The sequence below is a fragment of the Ammospiza nelsoni genome, chromosome 4, assembly GCF_027579445.1.
Source record: "Ammospiza nelsoni isolate bAmmNel1 chromosome 4, bAmmNel1.pri, whole genome shotgun sequence".
NCBI classification, from domain to species: Eukaryota; Metazoa; Chordata; class Aves; order Passeriformes; family Passerellidae; genus Ammospiza; species Ammospiza nelsoni.
The window spans coordinates 14515725-14531735 of record NC_080636.1 but is presented as its reverse complement, the minus strand read 5'-3'; positions in this window follow the sequence as shown (position 1 = coordinate 14531735).

The following is a 16011-nucleotide window of genomic DNA, read 5'->3' as shown; positions in this document are numbered from 1 at the left end:
CTTGCTCTGTAGTAAATGCTGTCTGACGTGAGTAAAGAAGATTGGAAGAAGGTTATTTTTAATATCAGTATTAAATAATCTGTAGCACAACAAAACACAAGAAAGGAAGGCATTCATTTATTGTTTTCAGGGAGAATGACACCACCACCTACAACATGTTGTAGGAAGCTCATAAACAACACACTTCATAGGATTAACCTGACAGGGCCCCTTCACTCCAGTTTCTATTATTAACTTTACACCTACTGCAAGTCTCCTCAAATGAACTATATGAGGTGTAACGATTTATCTGATACAGACTATATCTCCACTGTAAATTTATTACCAGGATACTAAAGGCTGGGGTTTTAAAAGTCCTTCACAGAGTTGTGCTGAGCACCTGATCCCTAAGGTTTTTCCATTGTGAGTAGAGAGCAATTTTTATCATTGCCCAGGTTTTATGGTCTAGGTGGTGAACTTTTCCCTCCCTCTCCTCGTGTTCAGCTCCACTCTTAAAAATTCCCCCAACATTTCTGTCCCCATCCCAAGATCCCAGTTCCCACTAAACCTCTGGGTTAGCAGCCTACTATCCACAATCTGTTATCACACAAAACAGGAGTGCAGCCTCTCCCCTTTGCCACCTCACAGCTCCATCTCCCTCTTTGGTCTTCTCAAGTTTGATACAAAACCATTCATTATGGCTGAGAAAAGACTCCTGCCTTGATGATAACATGACTCAAGCAAAATGACATTTTTTCCTATATAATAATGAATTTTTTTTTCCTTTCCTAGGAAGATATTTTTAGAATTTTGTGAAGATTGGCTCTTTCTTTCCCTAATGTTCACATTAATTTATTTCCTGTATTTTACCTTCCTGCTGCTAAGCTGTAGACCAAGAAATTGTCGAGAAATAAGCCAAGAAATAAGCTATAGACCAAGAAATTGTCAAGTATTTCAAATGTTGAAGCATGTAAGATATAAAAGAGAAAAGTTGTCCTTTATTCCTGTTTCTTTGTCTTTTTGCATATCAGAACATCAAATGATTTTCATTTTGTAAGTATTTCATGGCAACATTAAACCTTTGAGAACAGAGAACATGTATGTTGGAGGACACCTGAGGTTTTTTGCTTTAAAGTTAATCTGTAATCTTAAAATGTGGCCTGAGTTGAGGTAGCACACAGCTGTATTTGTGCAGGCAGCAGAGCAGGAATCAGCCTCATGCTCCCAGAGCCTCCTGGCTGTGCCCTGCTGCAGCCTCCCTCCCTGCATTGCTCACAGTGGGGCTGGCGGGTGCACCAGGGTGACCCACTCTGTTATCTTGTTTGAGCTGTGCTCAGGTGTCTGGTCTCTGCCTCCGTGGTTCCACGTGAGTCTCCAGACTGGTACAGTTCAAGGAACAGTGCAGTCTGGGGGTGCAGGGCGTTCACCTGAGCACACCCTGCAGGCTGCACCCTGTGGCCTGGGAATGGAGGCCCCCACATACACAGAAAACAGACATTGCACACATAATCCATAACCTGAGCAAAACAGAGCCTGACTTTGATCGAGTTTTCTCATCACCTGCTTTCATAAAAGGGACTGCAGGAAGTCTGGCACTCTTTGGTCTGTGCTGCATCTTGTAAAGAAAGGAATGGTCAGGTGTTTTTTCATAGGCTCCTTAATGCCTATTTTTTTTTCCTTTGAGCCTGATAGGACTGTTCTGATTACCTTGCATGTGATTCATATGTACAACATACACAAATGCATGAAGATTTATACTAGTTTCAATACTAAGCTAGCAGGTGTGGCAGACTCCTGGGAAGAGGTACCTGGGTGTCAGATGAGAGTAGACTTTGGTGTACTGTGAAATGTCTGAACAGACATCTTCTCTCATCATTAAAGACTAAAATTTTAGCCTTCACCTCAGTAGTCTAATTTAATTTTCCTGTTTCTTTTTCACTCTTTTGAACAGCCTCACAATAGTGATGACCAGTGTGTGGGTCCACAGTACCAGGCAATACCAAAGAATTAGGTGTGGTACCACTCAGTGGTGATAGTCAGTCTTCAAGTCTGACCTCTACATCTTGGCCCAACACTTTGTGGTGCCATTTGACCTTTATGAGGTTATTTTAGTCCTGTCTTTTGACAAACTGAAGATATTATGGTAGTGTAGCACCATTCTTGAATCTTGCCAGGTAGAATTTCTATGTTTTTCTCTTTTTTTTTTTTTCTTAATAATGTATTAGGAAAAAACATGTTAAATAATGAAACAAATTTTTAAAAAGAGGGTCTGTTCTTGGAACTCTCAGTGGTCCAAAGTGGACATGACAGATAAAAGATTAGGATTTTGGTGCCAATTCCAACTAGAAAGCAGCAGTATTCCCTTCAGCATATGAAGTCTGCAAATCCTCCACAGCTGCAAAATGCCTTTTGACAAATCTGGAAGCCATTATTTATTATTCTAATGCTTTATCTATAAATCTGACCCTCAATGATACTGGGGCAGTCCTTCTGCTCTTTAATTCCCTGTACATTGAATTACAGATACTTGGGTCTAATAGCTTAGAGCTTAGGTTCCAGACTCCTGTTCCTATTTCTCTCTCTACATGGACACTTCATTAAATTCCTCTGCATTTATTTCTGCCCATTTGATGAGGCAACCACAGAAAGACCTTACAAGGGAATTAGAGTCCAAATAGTAGTAATTTTCACCATGTTTTGTTTAAGCTTCCTCTGTTTATGTTGCACCTTGCTCCTCCTAGCATTTGCCATTTACAGGCTTGAATGTTTGCTTTTTCAGATTTGTAGCTGTTACCCTCTGCTATTTGTAGTACGGAAATAAACAAATTCCCAATTTGTGCTGTAGTTGTAGAAGCAATCATCCTATAAAAAGTAATCCACAATTCACTGCAGTAAAATGTATTAGTTTATATATTGTGTATGAGTTGAGAGTTGGTACAGTAAAGGCATGTAATTAAAAAGTGCACATGAGATGTATTTTGAGCTTTCCTTAGCAGCTGTTTCATATTATGAAACATGCACAGTGCAGTGGTTTTGTAATTGGATTTAAGTAGTTTGCAGAATATCTCAATACACAGAGCAAAATCCAGCAAAATGTTATAAAAAAGTGTGCATAGTAATTCTGCCCAAGAGTTGGCAAAGAAAGAGCAGAGAGATCACATCAAAAATAATTCCTGCCTATGTGAATTTATGAAAATTCCAAGAAATACTAGGAAACATTCCCTTGGATGGGAATGAATACAGTTTACTCTGAACTCAACAAGAAGAGATAAATGTGTGTTCAGCTGTTGGCCAAATTTGAATTCTGGTATACATCAAATGTAATTAGTTTGTACTTAATGACACAGAATACCACATACACTAAAAAGATTCTTCCAGTTGAATTTCCAGCCTAAGTTAGTTTATATTATAGCCATTTTGATATTTATTTTCTGTAAGTACCTTGTATTTTGATTTTTTTTCTGAGAAGTTTAATTTCTTTTTTAACATTGAGGTTCTTCTGTGATGAAGGAGGGGAGATAGTATTTCATAACTGGAAGCCTAAATCACAGAATCCTAGAATACCAGATTGGAAGGAACCTCAAGGATCATCTGGTCTAAAGTTCTTGGCAGAGACACTTAAAGATTTAAAGTATATTATTTCCTCTCTTTCTTTAAGAGGGGAAAAAAATCTAAGATATTTTTGGTGCTGAAGCAGGATTTGCAATACTACCAGGGACTGCTGTTCTATTTGTGAGCTAAGATTATTCTCAGTGAAATGGCTCAGCTCCCTGAGGTTCTCGAAATTCCTCTTATGCCTTTGCCAGATTTACAATAGTCTCACATGTGTTATTTCACTAAAAAGAAAAAAAAAAAAAAAAAGAGAAAGGAAAATTATGAGTTTGACTGAAATAAAAAGGAGAAATGTGCATGGCTGAAAAGCTTCAAAAGCAACTCCATAGAGCACCTGTGTGCTGAAGAGCACTGAGGATCATTTACTGCTTAACCAGGAGCTGTCCACCCCAGGGTGTGGAACAGACATTGAGAATCTGAAACCCCTCATAGGAATGTCAGTCCCACTCATTCTCACCTCGAGGAAACAATTCACTTTACTGCCTGGCAAAATGGTTAAAATAAAATTTGCTTTTTCCACAGCTTTTTGCTAACATATATTTCAGCAGTGCTTCTGGAGCCCTGTTTGAAGGGCAGTGCACGGTGCAGTACGGTGTCTTGGGAAATCAGACAGATAAATGCCATGTTTAGAAATGAATTTTCTGTTAAATGAGATCATAATTGGTTAAATTGGGGGGTAGTCAAGGAATTCTTGCTCTTCTTGTAAGATAAACAGACTTTATTGCAAACAATTCTTGTCTTTCTAAATCAGTTCCAGGAAACCCTATAATGTCAGTCACTATTAGCATTTGGAATAGCATTAAGAGCTTTATACAAGCTCATATTAATCTGTCTAGGTTAACCTTTGTATCCAGGCTGCCTCGGTTGCTGTATTTCAAATCTGCAAAATGTCAGTTCTTTTTGGTGGGCAGGAAGAGGTTTAGCACAGATTTAGCAGTGCTTTGATCATAGTATGAAGTAATTTTGAACTTATTTGTGACCAAAATAATTTGTCTGGAGCACTTTTATTCAGCTTATTAACTGAGTTGTTTAATCAGTTGGAGCAAACTTGTAGCCTCTCCTGCTCCAGAAGCTGCTGTGAAGACCAGGTGACTATTAGGACAGATAGTGGTGTCAAGAATATTACATTTCTTTGGGTCAGTGGATCTCACAACAGGAGAAATGCCACATGGGTAGAGAAACAAAGTGGGAAGGGTCCGCAGTCCCCCCTCCCAGCTGCAAACTCTTCCCAGAACATCCTGAGGCACTTGTCCAACTTGCACTCTAGCACCTCCATTGAAGGCAGTGCCTCACACCACGTCCCTCAGGCAGTCTGGTCCAACACTTCATTATGCTCATAATAAGAAAATTTTCCTAATATTTAACCTAAATATTCTTTGCTGAAAATTAGGTTCATTTCTGCTCATCCTTCCCTCAGTGGACATGGCGAATAATTTATTGTCCTTTTTCTAACAGTATTTGGAATACTGAAACATGCAGTGGAACATGTTAGCATGTCCTTTCTCTGGTCTTCTGGTTTCTGGATCAAAGCCCAGTTCTTCAAAGCTATCCTAAGAGTCATGTTGTCATTTCTGTCTTGTGACCTCTAATTTGCATGCGTCCTTTAAAACATATAGCTCCCCTGTGTAAACATGCTACTCCAGCTGAGAGGAAAGCATCCTAACAACATCCCACATCATAAAGAGCCTTTTCTTCATGCACTGGTGAATCTGCCTTCTTGGTAGGCACATACTCAGTGTGTGTTGGTTCCTGCAATATCCAGAATCTCTTATGCAATACTGCTGGTAAGGCGTGTATTTTCAGGGTTGGGGGGTTTTTTGGGTGTGTGTTTGATTTTTTCCTCCTTTTCACTTTGCCTTATTTGATTTTATATATTTAATTTAGAACTTTCCCAGTTTCTAAGGACTAATTTGAATAATTCTGTCTCCAAAATGCTTGCTGTCGTCTCTCAAATTGGCATCAGTTGCATATTTAATAAGGACACCCCCCACTCCTTTATCTGTATCATTAAGGAAAGTTTTGGAAGGTACAGAATTGGGCCTCCAAAAAATCTACTTGAAACCACCTCAAATATTGTCACTAAGCCATTGATACTAAATGTCCTGTTGTGCACAATGAAAAGAATACTGCACCATCAGTGTTCTTGGCTGCAAGTGGAGCAGGGTTAAACACAGCTTTGTGGGAATAGCACAAAACTAGGAGTCATAGAGGTTTGATTTTGTTGGTTCCCCAGCTGTTAATACATACATGGCAGAAAGTTATTGTAATCTCTTTTTCACCGATTTCCTTGTCTGAAAAGGGAAGCAAAGATGCTTGTGCAGTGCATGGCTCCTCGGGGGGAGATGCTATTGCAGTGCAGGATGTCCTGGCTGTGCTCTGGCCCTGTCATCACACATGCAGCTGAAACAAACCAGGCTGGGCCCAGGGAAGCTGTGGGACATCCAGTGCTGGTGTCAGAGCCCAGGTCTGTGCCATGCCCTGGTCTGCCCAGAACCCTCTGCTTCCATTTCTCCCTCTAGCAGTGGAATGCATGTTTGTGCTGGGCTGGCACTGGTGCAGTGTGAAACGTGTCTGGAAGCAAATTCTAATTGCAATTCCTTGCATGCACCTGGCACAAACCTCAGCACTGCTGAAATGTACCAGTCACCAGTGAAATAGGGGGTGGGATCAGATTGTCTTCACGGTTGTTGCTGTGATTTTGTAATTCATATTAAAACAGTTCTCCTCTTTCCCTTCTGCTTTTAAGCTCCCTGATAGTGATGCAAACCAGGTTTTTAATGCTTATTTGCAGAAAAAGGTTGTGATAATACAACAGCTTGAAGCCAGAGTGAGATTTGGAACCATGGGGGTAAACAAAACTTGTTCTGAATAGAAATGTGCTGGAATGCTTGCTTGGTGCCCCACAGAGCAGCAGGAACTGAGCAAGGGGCTGAGCACAGAGCAGTGGGGAACTGAGCAAGGGGCTGAGCACAGCCCCAGCCCCACAGAGCAGCAGGAACTGAGCAAGGGGCTGAGCACAGCTCCAGCCCTGCAGAGCCCTAGGGAACTGAGCAAGGGGCTGAGCACAGAGCAGTGGGGAACTGAGCAAGGGGCTGAGCACAGCCCCAGCCCCACAGAGCAGCAGGAACTGAGAAAAGGACTGAGCACAGCTCCAGCCCCACAGAGCAGCAGGAATTGTGCAAGGGGCTGAGCACAGCTCCAGCCCTGCAGCCCCACTCAGGGACTGCTCTGCTGTGCCAGGGACCCGGGGCTCAGCCCCAAGGGGGTCCCAGGCTCTGCTCCCACCCCTCTGGCACAGCCCTCAGACCCTGCCTGCCTTCTCCCTGCTCTGTGGCACTGGGCTGGCTGTGATGCTGAGCCTTTGAGGGGCAAAGAAGGAATGTAGATGATCCTGGAGGAATGATAAAAAAAATGTTGATGTTTATGACTGGCTGCCTGCTTGCTCTTTAAACATGCAGGGAGACATTTGATAAATATTTAAGCAGCACCAATTTATCTAGTGCTGTACATGTTTAAAAAGATGAATACTAAAGAGGATAAATAGATTAAGATTTCCAAAATGATTATGCCAAATGTGTCTTTTTACTTTGGGCCTCTGTGTAGCAAGGATGTTTGCACCAGTGTAACTATCTCTTAACATATTAATAAACCATGTGCTTTGAAACCCCAACAAGCATATCCTGCTCCAAGGTAGCAATGCTGAACTAAGCAGTATTTTGTGCCACTGCAATACTTCCATGGTGTATCAACAAAACATCTTCAGGTCAGACCAGGCTGGGGATTCTGTGCCTCTGCTCTGGCTGACCTTGAACATCTTTATTCTTACCTTGAAATGCTTTGCTTTGAAATGAAGATGGTTTTAATGTTTAATATTTCCCTTGCACACATGCACACTTGTCTCAGCAAACTCACATGTAAATATGTGTGTATGTACATGAAATGTGTGACCTCTGTGGGTTTTTCTCTCAGTCACGTGTGGTGAGGAGTAAGTTTGAGTGTGGAAGATTAGCTTGAGTGCTTTGTATGACACATAAAGCCTCTGTGAATCTCTCTTGATTAGCTCTCCTGTCCTGACCCTAATACAGAGGTAAAAATATTTAATGGCCTGTACTAAATTAAGTAACACAAGACTGTGACTCAAGTATGCATGACTAAATCTAGTTTAGTGATTCTTATGCTGGAAGTGTGTCATCAAGCTATCCCCAGCAGAGAATGGCTTAGGTAAATACACGATGGGATCAGCTTGCAAAGGAAGAATCACATCTGAATATTTGTTTATATTACTGAAAACCATTCAAGAGCTCTCTGGCAGTGCTGGGCTTTCGCTTCAGATAGTAGGAAAGCCATGAGAAATGAAATTACAGTGTTGACATTGAGAATTGTTCCCTTTTGTTGTGTTTTGATTGAGAAGAAGCTGCCTTCAGCATGGCACCTGTGCAGCTATCATGGCCACTGACATCAGGGCAGAAGATAACAAATATATTTTGTTCCCTTTTCCATGCTTTTATTTGCTTCCCCCTCCAGATCAGAGAAGCTCAGCTGAGATCAGAGTGTCGTGTTAGAGCACAGCCTCATCCTCCACAGAGGTTCAGTGTTACATGGTCAGGACAGGACAGGACTGGAGCAAGTTTTCCTGGCAGGGCAGAAAGAGCTGAACTTCATTTCCTCGCAGTGGGAGCTGAACCCTCCTGAAGAGCCCCCCTGGAGGATGGGCAGAGCTGCCTCTGCCCCACCAGAGCAGCCCTGCCCACACTGCCAAGCCCCCGGCCCTCACCACAGCAGCAATTCCTCTTCTTGCAGGCAAAGCAGGCAGGGGCTGCCTCATGGGGGGTTTGCTGACCCTGTCAGGCCTCTGCCTTCAGCAGCTGCTTCTTCTGCCCACGTATTAAACTTCCCAAAGGAAGGGGAGAGTTTCCATATGGTCTGGTGAGTTGTCTCTTAAGCAGAACTGGAGCTATAAAATCCTTAAAAACACTTTAGAATATACATCACCATGTATCAGAAATATAGCCTATCTGTCCATATATAAACAAGGATTTCATATTAAATGCATTTATCCTCATTCTGTCACCCATGGAAAGTTATTTTCACCATTAAAATTATGCATGACAACTTGTTTATCCATTCTGAATGCGCTGGACAGGAGTTAGCTTTCCATATTCAGAGACAAAGATACATCACCTTCAAGCACAAATATCACAAATATTTAAGGTGTCTCCTGAAAGATTTAATTCCTTTATCGATTTTTTTTAGACAGCATGTCAGACAGGGGCAAAGCTCTGGGTTCTGTGGAAAAATCTTCCTTTGAGCTTATTAACAAACAGAGAGAGGCTGTTGGGGCTCCCCAAGCAAGGAAGGGACAATTCACAGTGGGGCAATAAAAAGCCCAATGGGAAGCTACCAAAGCCACAGCATGATTTTATTCTGGAGTGACTTGCCAGGACAGCAGGAGTCCTGGTGCCTCAGAGGCTGAAATAAAGACCAAAACAGTGCTGCCAACTGGAGAAACACCCAGGCCTTCAACTTGGTCCCCTCCAGTTAATTTGTGGAAACCAAAGAGAAGGTAAAGGGGGTTTCTTGTCCTCTGTAATTGAAAAAATATGTAGAGGATTTATTTCCTCCAGATTTTAAAAGTTCTGGTTACTTTTAGCATGTAGGACTCCCCAGCATGTGGCCCCTCTTGGAGACAACACAACTTTTCATGTTCCAGCTGGGCAGAGTTACCTGGGGTCCCTGCACTGCCAGCACCAAGGCAGTTACCAGAGCAGAGAGGCAGTAGATAAAATGTCAGGATGTAGAAAACACTAGTTTCTTACTGGCTTCTGTCTTTACAATTGTTTTGCTCCAGATACAAACACTGTGGTCTATTGCAAAGAGCCACTTAGGGATGTGGAAGCAGAGGAAGAGCGCAGGGTAACTTTGTGCTGCTTTTGAATGAAGTTTCAATAGCACACAAACACTGGCAGTGCTCAGCCTCTTGCTGTGAATATCTTTTTCCCTAGTCCTGGGGTGAATTTCAGTATGAGATACAGCCTTTAGAAAAATATTAATTAATATTTCAATCCTCAGCATCTAGCTTGAGCCAGCTGTTCTTTTAGATTCATCTACAGCAGCACATGCCCATTTCTGAAATTTTATAAATAAATTAGACTGTGCATATGCTTGTTTTCAGTTGCACATAGAGAGGACACACATTTTAGGTGAATTTTCCCTCCAGCAACTGAAAAGTTCACTATTTGAACATCCTGCAAAGGAAGCCCTCATCCATGGAATTGCAAGAAGCCCCTTGTGATGAGTGAGGGCAGGAGAGGTGAAGGAATCATCAAAATACATCCCCAAATTGTCATTCTGCCTCTGTAATGGCTGCTGGGAGCTGTGGATGTTCCTGCAGAGACTGATTTTGAGCATTATTGTCAGGCTCTTCCCGGCACATTCTCCTCTGTTTCATCAGTAACAGGTCAGAGTCACTCAGGGATTGTGCATTATTTACACATCAGTGCTGTGCAATTTCCATCATCCACCTACAGAAACTATCCACATTCAGCAGCACACTTACATATTCATTATGCATAACTTCCCAAGTCTCAGATACACACTTCAGGCCATGCTTTCCCACATCATTCTTTTTCCTATTTACTAATTTACAGCTCCTTTGCCCTACAAATATATGTAATTCATTCTGAATATTTTATGCAAAATGTAATACTAATGGGATTTGAGTCTTGCTGATAAAGACTCAGGTTCTCTAACTGATGTTCAGACATAACTTAGTCTCTAGGTTTCAAAAGAGATGTGATCCACAGTGCAAAGCTGCTTAAAGACACAGAAATAACAATGCTTAAAAGAGAGAAAAGAAAAAAAAAATAATAAGTGTCACTCGTGCAATTCCTCAGGATTTCTTCCTGAGCAGGAAGGACTACTTCTTCCCCAAGAAAATGTCAATGCTGAAGCCTCTCCCATTACCTGTTTGGAGAAAGATTTAAAAAAAGGAAAAGTCCATCCTCAAGCTGACAACTGGTTCATGCTGCAATAGTCTTGTTTTTCAGTGTTCGTTGTGCTCACCATCACTTAAAGGCAGAAGATGACACCCTCCCTCCTCTGTGTTGGAGTAACAGGAACACTGAAGCCATTAAACAAAACAAAACAAAACAAAACAAAACAAAACAAAACAAAACAAAAAGCAAACAAACCCTACCAAACAGTTATTTCAATTTCCAGTTGCAAAGAAACATTTTTTTTTTTTTCAGCCTGGAATCTTTTCCCAGTTTTTTCTGGATGAACCCAGTTGTACTTATGCCATGACAAAAAAAAACACCAAAAATTAGCTATTTGGTGTTTCATCTCCTATGGCCACTACTTTCTTACTACCTCAGTTTGGCTGACTGGAGAAATCTGAGTTTTATTTGCACTCATGTGATATTTCTACTCAATGTCATAGTCCATATCATGCTGCCCTCATCACTCAGCATCCCTCTATTCCCCCTGCTGGGTGAATATTGATCCCTTGGGGCATTCATTGATCAGGGAGATCTCCTCCATGCTCTCAGAATCAAACCAACCATTTCTATTTACACAATTGTGTTCTACCTAAAGGTATTTTTTCATACAGTGGGACAAGAACTCCAAGCCTCTGATGCCAATAGCCAAAGCAAAAGTATGGACACCTCTAAAAAAGATTGAAGCAGGGGCTTCCCTTTATTTGCCAGTGGGCATCAAAAAGAAGTTCCACAGGAAGAAGGGATGTCTGATATCCAAAAATTGCAAGCCAAATGCTCCACCTGTGCCTTTGTCAAGCATTTAAGACAGGCAGAGCTGGTGCTGCCTTCACTTGTGCAGGACTGCAGTCCCTGTTACAGAAGGAATCCAAGACTTTAATTCAGGCACTGTGGCTGTGCAGTTACACTGAAATCACCTGTACAGGAATTCTCCTGTACTGTAGCTTGGAAACAGACCAGTTACCAGCCAGGAAATTATACATCCCAGATGCAAAGACTATTTTTTTCTGGACAGAATACTTGCATAAACATTGGGAATTGACTGGGCTTCTTGTCAAAATAATACACAAGAAGTTTAATTTGTGTTCTGAGTAACTTGCCTTATTTTATTTTTTTTTTTTTTTAATAGAGACATCAGAGGAAATGGTGATCCTGCTAGAAGCATTTTTCAGATATTCATCAAAAGAATTTCTGGTGACAATGGTGTTTTTTATTTCTGAGTTGGACATCAAACAACTGCTGGACAGAGCAGCACATAAACCTGGAAAATTTCTCACTGGAGTCTTTTACAGATATCAAATTCCAGCTCAGTCTCTCAATTGTTGACCATCTGTGGGGATTATAGGAACTTGCTTGTGTTTGTGCAAGTGTTCTCCCCGACCACTGGAGCTCTCAGGAATATTACTGAATCTGGGAAAGAGGCAGCAGCAAGTGCAGCAGGACGGGTCCAGAGGAGCCTCCCCTGGCAGAGCTCCAGCGGCTGCACTCTCACTCTGCAGCAGATTGTGCTGCACTGAGCCTGCCTTCAGAGCTCTCATTTCCAACATACGGCGGCCATAAATGGGGACAAACAACTTGCATTAATTGTGCAAGAGATAGCAGTAAAACAGTAAAAAATATTGGAAAATCAAAGATGGAGAACTGATTAGTATCAATACCAGATGTTCTGGAAAAAGCGGTCCTGTCTGGAAATGAGAAATTGTTGACAGCCCGGTCTGCACAGTAATTCACGTTGCCTTTATCTCCTTTATCCCCTTCCCTGGTGCCAGTGAAACAGGGTGTTCTTTGGGAAAGCAGCTGCTCCTTGGAGTGCCAGGGCTCTGTCCTTGTCTCTGATGGCCTCACTCTTCCATGTGGGTCCTTGTGTTAACCCACAGGTTAAACAGGACCCCGTTAGGTTAAATGAGGTTATTCAGGTGTTAGAAAGGTCTTGTAGCAGGAAATAAACAAACTGAGAGGAGGGGCTGGATGTTAAAAAGAGGGTCACAGGCTGGCGAGGAGAATGTGTGTGAAGCCCCGCAGCAAGCGCTGGCAGTCCGGCTCAAACTCCTTGTTTCCATCAGCTGCCGGCACTGAAACCTTGCCCAGCAAGGGAGGAGGACTGCTGTAGTAAAGTGACTACAGTAAAGTGGATGTGTGCCCCCGTTTCGGCCAGGGAAGGGTTAATTTTTTACGGTGGCCGATTCGGTACCATCTCACATCACTGATAGGTACAGGAGTAAGGGATGCCTCACTCTTTCAGGGCAGGGAAAAATGGTGCGGTGGGAAGAGCTGGCTGATACTTCGTCGTGGTTCTTTCTGTGTAAATAGTCTCTTTGTCTTGTAGCTTTTATTATTAATATGGTTGCTGTTATGTGAAAACAGCCAATCACTTGTTTTTAAAATTATAAAAGTTTAATAGTAATAAAATGGTTATAAAAATAGTAACACAATTAGAGTGATAACAATTTGGACAAATTGAATTAAGACAATATGAGACAATAGAAACAAAGAGTTACGGACGTCCGGGTACCTTTTCTGGGCAGCAGGAGCCCGAAAGAGGACACCTGCTAAGGATTAACCCTTAAAAACAATAGCCTCTTGCATATTCATACACTTCATACATGATGCATAAATTCCATTCAAATACAGGATTCTGTCTGGTCATTGTCAACTTCTTCGTTCTAATCCTTACAGTGCCTCCAAGGCAGGAAGAAGTTCGTTTCTTCTGATAAGAAGGCAATAAATTCCCTTTCTCTGAAAGATTTAGGTGTCCTGTGGCTGCTATCTCGCTGCAAGCCCTTTCTCTTAAACAAAGCATCTTACATAGCATAGTTTCTATTTTAACAATTTTTATAACCTAAAACTATATTTAACACAGTACTTAAGAAAATTAATACAGCATTATTTTCTAACACAACACATATAATATTAATTTTAATATTTGACAATCATAAAATACATGCATTTTCCACGTGTTACTTTCGTTTTCTTATCTCGCTGTCCTTTGCAGTAGATTGCTCTCATCTCGCCCTGTAATCTCTGCCCCGAGTCTCGCATCGGATGGGGGGGAAGGGGGCACCGTCTGCCCTGGAGACCCCCAGGAGGCTCAGCGAGCCGCACACCCGGGGCCACTGAGGCTCCCAGCGCACGGCACCGAGTCTGCAGGAGGGCTTTCGATCCTGTTTGCTGCCAGGCTTAGCCACAAAGCTCGCTCGGGTGCTGCTCAGGCAGGCGCAGGTAAGAGCACAAGAGAAAAAAGGAGAACTCAGAGGGGCCGGTGGGGACCGACTGCCGTGGGTACAGCTGCGAAAGCACACGCATAGCAGGGCCCTGAAAGAAAGCCTTTAAAGGCAGGACTGGGGCTGATGAGATGTTAGGAAGGACACCATCCCCTTTGGTCTTTTTCAGGCTCTGCTGAACAATGCCAGTCGTTGCCAGCATCCCATTAAAGATGTTCAGCTCCCTCCTGCAATTAAAACAGCCTGAGACACCTTTCTGATCTCTCACTGTCTTGGTTCACTAGTGCAGCAATCCAGAGTGAGACCTATGAAGATGTTAAGAAATTCCCTGAGGTACAAATTAAATCTGCACAACAATCTTCATGGCTTTAGGGCTTGTCCGTGTGTTACCATGAACAAGAAAATAAAGATGAGCATTATATTTCTTTCTGACTCTTGTAAAAAAGCCTCCTAATAAAGCTCTCTGAAATTAAGGGAATCTTTAGTGTTTGCATTGAGGAATGTGTGAAAAACAGCATTTTTTTCATACAGTGTTAGTACATCTTTGATCAATTCTATAAGCTAGAGATGTATTATGTTTGGATTTTGAGACAGAAGCATTTGATTTGCATTTTGTGATTTTCTTGAAAACAAATAAATTTGAACTACAACTTACTTAAGAGTTTATGGAAGAGATTTGGTTTATTAAAACACGTGGACAGACAAAAACTGCCCTCTTTAACACAAGAGAATTGCTGTGCTGTTATTTTTTTCATGCTCCCATTCAACTTCTGCAGGTGAATATTGCTAGAAGCAAATGGTGCTTGCCCAAACCAAGTTTTCAGATCATCAGTTATGTCCTCAAGTGTTCCCTGAAACTGTAGCATAGTGTTGGCCTCTACTCAGTACAGTTGTAGTCACCAGATGAGAAATGCCCCTGCTAGAGAGGGAAATGCCTTCAGTGCTCATCCCCGAGCATGTGACCAGAGCTGAATTCATTAATGGTAAAGAACCATGCCTAGGATGGCACACACATACACATTGATGTGTTTTGGAGAATGTTGCTCAAATGAAATGAAAATAAAGTAAAAGATGCTTTTTCAGTAGCTACCCAACCTGAATTTTACTCTTTGCTTTCTACCACAGACAATGACACCTGCCAGATGGACAGAGGAGCTGCAGTGGAGCACAGCTGCCAGCCAGAATTTCACTGCTAGGTATGAATAATGTGTACTTTACCTCACCAAAGTGGCACAATCATTTTAATATTGCTATACTAAATTTGGTCTAATTGTACATCAGATCTGGAGCAGAGCTGCCTTCTCACTTCTAATTGTACCATTCAAAGACACAGAGAAACCATAAGGTCAGGACAGAGGAAGATTATTCTTTAAACTTAGATTTCTGAATCCTCAGATATGCATTAAAGAAGGAAAGAGAAAAAGTGTTCTCTGTGTTATCAGATTATTACTAGCTCTAGAGAATTGCATGTGACTGTAAACTCAACAACTTGTGACAACAGTTCAGTCAAAGTAAATTGTTCTGCAAGCCACATGTCAGCTAACCCTGCTCCCAGTTGGGTCTGCTCTAATTGCTGCCTCGAAAGAAAGCTGTGCACAGCCCAGGCAGCTCTGTAACCTGCTCATTACAGACTTGGGAATTAGGAGGTATTCAGTTCTTACCATGATTGCTCTTAATAAGCCCATATAATTATATGATAATATGATGCAAAATTTCTTCTGTGGGTTCTCTGCACTAAAGGAGCATTTCACCCTGGGAGAAAATGTTTAGTTAAGGTGGCAAGGGTTGTTTTTGCACTGCAGTCTCTCAACACTTGTGCTTGCTGTACTTCCTAAGGCTGGAACTCCTGGGGTCATCTGATTGTACAGCAATCTGCAATTTATGTATTTATTTTAGAGAAAAAAATCTCCATTTCTTAGGATTACAGACAAAAGCCTCCAAGTAATTACCACTAATAAAAAAGATGTCCTGGAGGTCCAAGAAAAGAAAGTGGCATTCAAAACTTTTTGTTTTTCAAACCTCACAGTGTGCATCAATCACGGTGCCTCAGCCAGGGGTGAACCTGCCCTGAAGTTTATCCCCAGAGAATGGGTAATCCTGAGACCTGCTCTGAAATGGCCCTGCACATTCCCTTGGTGAAGCCTAACACAATGAGTAAACCCAAAGTAAATAAAGAGTTTCTTTGCCTCAGGCAAGTGCTGTTC